This window comes from Tamandua tetradactyla, chromosome 19 (assembly GCF_023851605.1).
Source record: "Tamandua tetradactyla isolate mTamTet1 chromosome 19, mTamTet1.pri, whole genome shotgun sequence".
NCBI classification, from domain to species: Eukaryota; Metazoa; Chordata; class Mammalia; order Pilosa; family Myrmecophagidae; genus Tamandua; species Tamandua tetradactyla.
The window spans coordinates 16,976,148-16,984,238 of record NC_135345.1 but is presented as its reverse complement, the minus strand read 5'-3'; the positions used below and the strand labels follow the sequence as shown (position 1 = coordinate 16,984,238).

General features: G+C 40.3%; 1 non-coding gene and 1 pseudogene across 1 annotated transcript; one reads left to right on the top strand and one right to left on the bottom strand.

Moving 5' to 3' along the window:
* Positions 1-4,377: 4,377 nt before the first annotated feature.
* Positions 4,378-4,480, top strand: LOC143663821 (U6 spliceosomal RNA). The gene has a single exon (XR_013166200.1). It is a non-coding gene; the product is annotated as a U6 spliceosomal RNA (small nuclear RNA).
* A 2,262-nt stretch (positions 4,481-6,742) lies between these two features.
* Positions 6,743-7,247, bottom strand: LOC143663493 (translationally-controlled tumor protein-like; annotated as a pseudogene).
* Between the last annotated feature and the right edge of the window lie 844 nt (positions 7,248-8,091).

The following is an 8,091-nucleotide window of genomic DNA, read 5'->3' as shown; positions in this document are numbered from 1 at the left end:
TGATACCTTAATTCAAAGAAGGCTGATGTGTCTGGAACACCTCTGTAAGCTGCATAGTCACATGGCTGCCATCCGCCGGTCCCTTTTTTCCTGACTCCATTGCTTTCAGCCTCTGTTCCTGTAGGAGTTCCTCGCTTTGCTTCTTCAGGGCTGGCTTTCATCTCTTGGCTTCCCTTGGATCTCTCCAGGTTCTGGCTTATTTAACATCTCATGGTTCCAAGCATCTCCAAACATCTGTGTCTCTGTTCTGCAAGTGTCAGCTTTTGTGTCAGCCCTGCTCTCTCCAAAATTGTTTGAAGGACTCCATAAACTAATGAAGAGTCACATCTCCATCCAATCAAAAGGTCACACCCACAATTGGGCATGCCACATCTCTGGGGAGATAATCTAATCAAAAGTTCCCACACTACAATTTCAGTCAGGATTAAAAGAAATGGCTGCCCCCACACTACAGTTGGATAAAGATTAAAACATGGCTTTTCTGGAGTACATAATACTTTCAAACTGGCACATCAGCCATCACCCCTTCCTGGGGGAGCTGGTAAACTGCTACCAGCTTACCACTGCTTATTTTAAATTGAAAAACAAAATTCAGGAACACACTCACTTACGAAAATACAGTGCATATTATAAAACAGTGTTTACTCTTGGCCTAAATGCAAATAGAGCTAAGTAAACAGTGTAAATGATAATGCAGAGTGTGTCTTCATTCTTAGCCTGACACAATCCTGACACACAATAGATGTTGGTGAATGACTGAAGGATGTTAGTAATTGCCCCTTTTTTCTTGTCTCCAAGTTTGTGGTCGACTGCTTGTGCTCTCTATCCAGGTTGTCCATTTATCCTCATAGAAGAGCTTACCTCACATTTTTTCTCCCGTTTTCCAGGGTTTCTTTTTCTGGGGTCTCTGGTGCATCAACTCATTCCAGATTCTTGAAACAGAGGCTTGTGAGACCTTTTACCTGCTAATCTCAGCAGAATCTTTGGGATGTCCCGGGTGGGGGGGAACCAGAATGTTGTTTGCAAAATAAAATCTAATGCTGGGTTCACAGAGGGAAGCTTTTAACCTACTTCTGCTCCGAGGGGGCCTCTAGGAAGTGTTTCTGTCAGTTCTGCTTCAAGGCAAGGGAGCCTCTCTTTGAGCTTTGCTTTTATTGGGCTCTCTGAGGCCTGGAGTCCCAGGATCTAGCAGAAAGCCAGACTGTCCTGGAAAACTGTTCTGAAGAATTTTCCCTTGGTGTAAGGTGCTTGCTCATTCTGTGACTGGCCAGTGCTTTTGACTCCAAATTGTGCCCTGTGAACTTCCAATAGAGCCTTCTCCTTCACTCTTACTTACTGATTCTCAACTGCTGAGCCCTGTTCTTTTTGTCTTTGGGGGAAGTCAGCATGAAGAAAGCAGCAGCATGGTTTAATGGAAAAAATCCCGGGTTTGATGTCAGACGGATGTTCAGGACTCCACCACTTACAGGTTGCGTGACTCCAGCACCATTTACTCTCTGGGACTCAGTCTGGTAAAGTGGAACCAATAATGTCTGCTCTTTAAGGTCGTTTTTGTTGTGAGGATTCAATAAAAAAATTACAGGTAAGAATGTTCAACCTGGTGCTTGGCACACAGCAAGGACTCAGTGAACGGTAGCACCCTCTAATGAATCTTCCCTGTAATCGCAATACTTATTAATATTCACTCTATTCAGCCTTTTTATATGCATATATTTCATTTTATCCTTACAACAACTCTCTTTAGGAGATCAAATTTCATCTCCTCCAAGAGGACTTTTTTTATAATTGTACCTTCAGATATCCCATCTATCCATCATGGAATCCGAATGCCCTCATTTATTTTCTTCATGGGACTTCCCATGATCTGAAATTGTATCATTTATCTGTTAGATATTTATTGTCTGCCTCCTTCTGTTAAAGTATAATCTCAAATAAGGGAAGGAACTTAGTTTTGGTCTCAATTGTACCTCCAGTGTCCGGAACAATGGCCGACAGGCAGTAGATTATCAATAAATAATTTTCAAATGAATGCGATAAATACTATCTTCATTTTGCCTCACAAGGAAATACAAACTTGGAAAAGTTAAGTGAATGGTTCAAGGGTATGGAGCTAGTGAAAGGTGGAAAAAATCTAGATTGAAATTGGGTTGTTGGAATCTAGAATCCATGCAGTTAATTCCTACCCTACCCAGGCTTGTGCTTTAGACATGAAGTTGTTATAGACAGTGTGTTTTTGTTTCTCAAAGTCTATGTTAAGCATCATCATGGGACTAACATTGTATTAGGGAATAAGAGATTCAAAAAAAGTACAGATCTTTGCTTAGAAAGATCTTAAATCCTTGGGAAAATAAAAGGTATACCATGAAACAGGACATGCTTAGTAAAGTGCTCAAAAGTTGAAGAGGAGAGTATATGGCTGTCTTTCATAAGAGAAGGGGTGATAGCAGGAACAAAACTTTGGGTTTTGTTCCCAAGTCCTCTCTACAACCCATTCATCTATTTATCCAACAAACATTAAATACATATTAATTGCCAGGCATTATGATTATTATGCAGTATAAATATACAGAAGAATCACTGGTCTTCCACATTCAGGGTTTATGGTGAAAATCATACATATACAGAGTTAATTATGATGCAATATGTTAGGTATAATCATACAGACTTGATTAGGGCATCTGGCATATCATAGGAAGAGAAAAGAAATAAGGTAAGGTGTGCCAGTGTGAAAAGATATGTACCCTAGAAAAGCCATGTTTTAATCCTAATCAACCTTGTGAGAAGAATGGTTTCTTCTAATTGCTATTCAGTACTGTATGTTGGAAACTTTAATTAGCTTATCTCCATGCAGATGCTATTTAATCAGTGTGGGTATTAAACTTGATTAGGTGAAGATGTGTCTCCCTCCATTACAGGTGGGTCTTGATTGGTTTTACTGGAATCCTTTAAAAGAAGCAGCACTTTGGAAAACGCTAGAGAACAACAAGAGAGAAAGCCATGAGATTCTGAGAGAGCAGAGAATGACGAAGCAGAGAGTCAACCAGTCAGTGACTATTGGAGATGAAGAACAAAAACATTTCCCAGGGAGCTTCATGAAACGTGAGAACTGGAGAGAAAGCTAGCAGATGCCTTCATGTTTGCCATATGCCCTCCAGCTGTGAGAGAAATACTGAACGTCATTGGCATTCTTGAACCAATGTGTTTTTCCCTGGATGCCTTGGATTGGACATTTCTATTGACTTGTTTTAATTTGGACAGTTTCACAGTCTTAGAACTGTAAACTAGAAACTTATTAAATTCCCCTTTTAAAAAGCCATTCCATTTCTGGTGTATTACATTCCAGCAACTAGCAAACTAGAACATAAGGACAGTAATGAGAGATGAGTTGATGAGGAACGATTTTTGCTACGTTAGAGAGTTTGGGCTTTCTTCTCTAGGTCAGTAGTTCTCAATAGGGGTGATTTTGCCCCTGAATTTTCAGACATCTGAAAATGTCTGGAGATATTTTTAATTGTCACAACTGGGTGGGGGGAAGAAATGATGCTACTAGCCTAGTGGGATGCTGCTAAATCCTTACACTGCAAGCACAGCCCGCCACAGCAAAGAATTATCTGGCCTAAAATGCCAGTAGTGGTGGGGTTGAGGATTCCTGCTGTTGGTAATAAGGAGTTAGTGTAGAGCTTTAAACAAGTGAATGGCATGGCCACATTCTTGTATTAGACAATTGGTGACTGACTGGAGGGCAGACTTGAGGGTGCTAAGAGACGAGGCAGGAAGTGAGACTACTGTATCAGTGCAGTAAGAGATGGTGAGTGTCTGGACTAGAGCCTCTGTAGAGGACTGGAGGAAAGAGCTGAATTTGAACTTAGTTATTGCTTTGATGAGGGTTGGGAAAGAGAGGGGATGGTCAAGTTCATATCTTGTAGGAGAGGATGTATGGTGCTGGCATTACAGCAAATCATCCAAAAGGAAGAACAGATGTTGGTGGGAAGAAATGAGAACAACTTTAGAAGACTGGGTTTGAGCTACCCATAAGTCATCCAAACAGAGACGACCAGCAGGGAGATACAGACATGAATATCTGAAGCACAGAGAAACATGATTTTGGAGTCATAAGCTTAGAGTAGTGGATGAAAACCAGACATTGTATTTACTCATCCAGGGATAATAGTGTAGAATGAAAACAGCATAGGGTCTAAAATATAAGTCTCAGAAGCATAAACAGAAAAGGGACAAATAGAGGGAGTGGATGCCTTGAATGAAACCCAGGAGCAATGCTCTGAGAGGTAGCAGGTTAGGAGAATGGTATGTCAGGGAAGCGGAGGAAAGAGCAAATTGTATGAAGAAATGAGTGATCAAAAGGGTACAATGTTGTGCTTGCTTCGGTGGCAGATATACTAAAATTGGAATGATACAGAGAAGATTAGCATGGCTCCTGTGCAAGAATGACATGCAATTTCATGAAGCATTCCTTATTAAAAAACAAAATAAAACAAAGAGTACAATGTTGCTGACAGTTCCTATCAGAAGGACTGAAAAATATCCATTGAGTTTGGCAATTCAAAAACACAGATGACCTTGAAGGAGGCATTTCATTAGTCTGATGGTAGCAGAAGCCAAATTTCCATGGATTGAGGACTGAATGGAAATGGTGAAATTGCAGATAGGGAGTGTAGATTTCTCTTTCTACAAGAGAAGGAAAGGAGAAAGAGAAATGACATTAAAGGATATTGCAAACAACTTAAATCAGTTTGGTTATGCCTAACTCCTTGGCTCTTCTTGGTTGATAACAGTAGCTACCACAATTTTTGGATTCATATGGGTGATAACTATTCCCATACAACCTCACTGCCAGGTATAATGAAAGGAAGTCTCAGACGAAATTCTGACACACGTACAAACCCTTATTCAGCAAGCATTTAATATCCAGCAGCCACAAATAATACTTCCAAATGTTCTGAAAGCTTCATTTTCATGAAAGGTTCACTTGAGGCTGACTCAACAGTATTCTAGAGGTACAATTCTGGCCATTATCAGGCAGCCAGAAATCTTTTCACTCAGTGGCTAGACACTTCTGGGAATCAAGTCCCAGACACCATTTCCCAAAAAACAGGAGTTTATTAGTTCCTTCATGCATCATCTGGAATGTCTATAAAACAGTTAGGCCAACTTATATTTCTTTTCCTCCTCTTCCTCATTCTTTTTCTCACTGCCAGGCCTTCATTCCCAGGTCTCACAGTCTTTCTCTGACCCGCTAGGCACACCAGGAACCCTGGTTCCCCATTCTCCTGAATTTCCATGACTCTTGTCACCCCTCTGAGGTTGGGTTTTAATGCTCCTGGGCTACTATTCTTACTTAAGGGAGTGAGGAAAACAAAAGGCATGTTCTGGTCAATTCTGAATGCTACACCAACCTCTTGATGAGCAGGGTGGATTCCTGATTGTGATGAATTTTTACTTTGTCAATGCTCTATGCTAAGTATTTTACATATGTTACCTCATTAAATATCCCCAATCACCGTATTGAGTATCACATATCTTCTTGAATACCACAAATTTCATCAGCCATGGTCCATTTCTAATATCCATAATGTTAACTGGCAATCTGCTAGTTTCACCAATGAAAGCTCATTTCTGACCCTCATTGCATTAATTATCATAGCTTCTGGGACGGGAGAAGACCTGGTAGCCCCCTCCTAGAGAGTGTGAGCTTCCTGTTAGAATGCTCCTAGAATGTTCCTGGAGTGCAATTTAGCTAAACACATGCATTGTGTCACACTTCCTCAGCTGAAGTATTTTAAATTATGGATACCATTGGCAATGGAGATTTGTTTTCTAGGATGGGAAACATATAGGCTTAGGGGAAAAATTCGGGGAGAAGAAGACTTTGAAGATACAGAAAAAAAGCAACAATGACTGATATCCATTGATAAATCTTTTCAATCACTGAAACCTCCAGTTGCCTCTTTTTTTTTTATTACAGAAAACAATTATAATAATTTAAACAAAATTTTAAGCTACGTCAATGATCAGCAAGTTTAAAACATATGCAGTGATAAAAATATTTAACTGTTCTCCTTTTAATCAGTTTTCTCAAATACATTCAGTTATCACTATTTGTGCAAATCTGTTTTAGTTTCTTCATTGCTTGTTTGCTTGTTAAATTTACAGTGTAATAATATTTTAAACCAGCTTCCCTCCCCATATATATATATATTAGCATCCAACTGTATTATAGTCTCTTTATTCTTTTGATAAAACTCTTCCAGAGTTAACTACTTCCATTGGTAGATGATGAAATATTATAAAGATATGCTTCAAATATTGGCACTGCTGTGAACATGGTCTCCTCTCTTTAACTCAGAATTAAGACTTTTGGTTCTTGTTTTTATATTCCAGCCCCAAAAGCAGGTGAAGTGTAGATGTTATCTGAAGACAGTCTTATGCTGTAAAGTAGTTACTTATAAACAGGCTTTAGCTTCTCCAGGAACACTACAGAATGAATTCAGTTTAGATATTAAACTAAAGAGGCATTCTCTCAAATGAGTTTAAATGAGTTTTTATTTTTAGACAACCTACATGACATGTTTTCCTTAAAAACAATGCCTCAGCTCCAAATAAAGTAAAAAAAAATGAGTTCAAGATGGCATCAGTCCATCTGTCTAAGTCCTGGTATTGTGTGGATGAAAAGCAGCAGCCACTTATAATGACAGGTGATAGATCCAAGGAATTGCCAAATGTGTTAACATTTCTCCATTTCCAAACCATGCTTAAAGAAAATCATATATGGGGCCATACCATCCTTAGTTTCGTCCAGTAGAGCAACCATACCACCTGGATTCATGCTTTCATCAATACATAACTGGTAGTTTTTGAAATTAGCAAGGATGTGCTTGATTTGTTCTGCAGCCCCTGTCATAAAAGGTTTTACTCTTTCTGGTCTCTGTTCTCCAAGTTTGCCTTTGATTGGTTTCATGTCATCTTTGGTGTGCATCTTGTAGGCTTCTTTTGTGTAGCTGGTTTCCTGCAAGTGAGGGTTCAAGACAATATCAACACTGGTGATGACTGTGCTTTTGGGACCTTCACCCTCCGGGCCTTCGGCGGAGGCATTTCCACCAATGAGCGCATCATCAATGCCACCCTCTGTCCTACTGACCATCTTTCCTTCCACCTCCAGGCACAGCCCATCTGCAATCTCCCAAATCTTGGGAGAACATCTCATCATGGCTGATGAGGTCCGGGTGGATGGTCACGATGGCAGCTGAAAGGAGAGGACAGTGGCAGTGGTGGTGTGGTGGCAGGAGCCGGGAACTTGCAGAGAGCATGGAGTGGCGCGGGGGGAAGGGGGGAGCGGGCAGAAAAAGCCCTCCCCATATTTCTTGATGCCAGATCACAGACACTTGTCTTCTTCCCAAAGCCATGCTTGTTTTTTCCTAAACCTAAAATTTTCAGAAGATACTAGCTGATTATTTAAAATATGCAGTCTCTTGCTTTCAGGGCTCATCCACAGTTTTCTTCTTTCTTTCTTCAACTTTGAAGAGTTCCTGCTCTTTCCACTTTCTTAGCAAGATCTTGTTACTGGCTTCCACATTTGAACTTAGAAAAGAAGAAATTCTTGTGAGAACCTTTTCCTAAATACAAATTAGCTTCAGTTCCCATTTTGTTATTATTATCATTAGGCTTATCTTGAGAAGTTACTGTTCTTTATCTTTTACTTCCCACAGCTTTCGCTGCTGCCTTCATTAGAAAGGTTGATGACTTTTCATTTAGGACAAGATTCACATAACTCTTGGAGTTAAGAGGCTAATCTGGAGGCCACTGTTATATAGTCTTCAGTTTGATATTGCTAATTGCCATGGTTTGCTAAACCCCAACCAACATCACCCCTGTTGCCTCTCAAGAGCACCCAGGGCTCAAACTGAGACTCAACAAACATTCCATGCACCAAGTTCACCCTCCTGGAACCTACCATTCCTTGAAGGTTCCTAGGCCAGACAAATTCTGAAACCCAGAAGGACCAGCCACCCCAAGACCACCAATTGCTTCCCCCATCCTTTAGTGTGGATACCCCTTATCAATATGAACATGTCA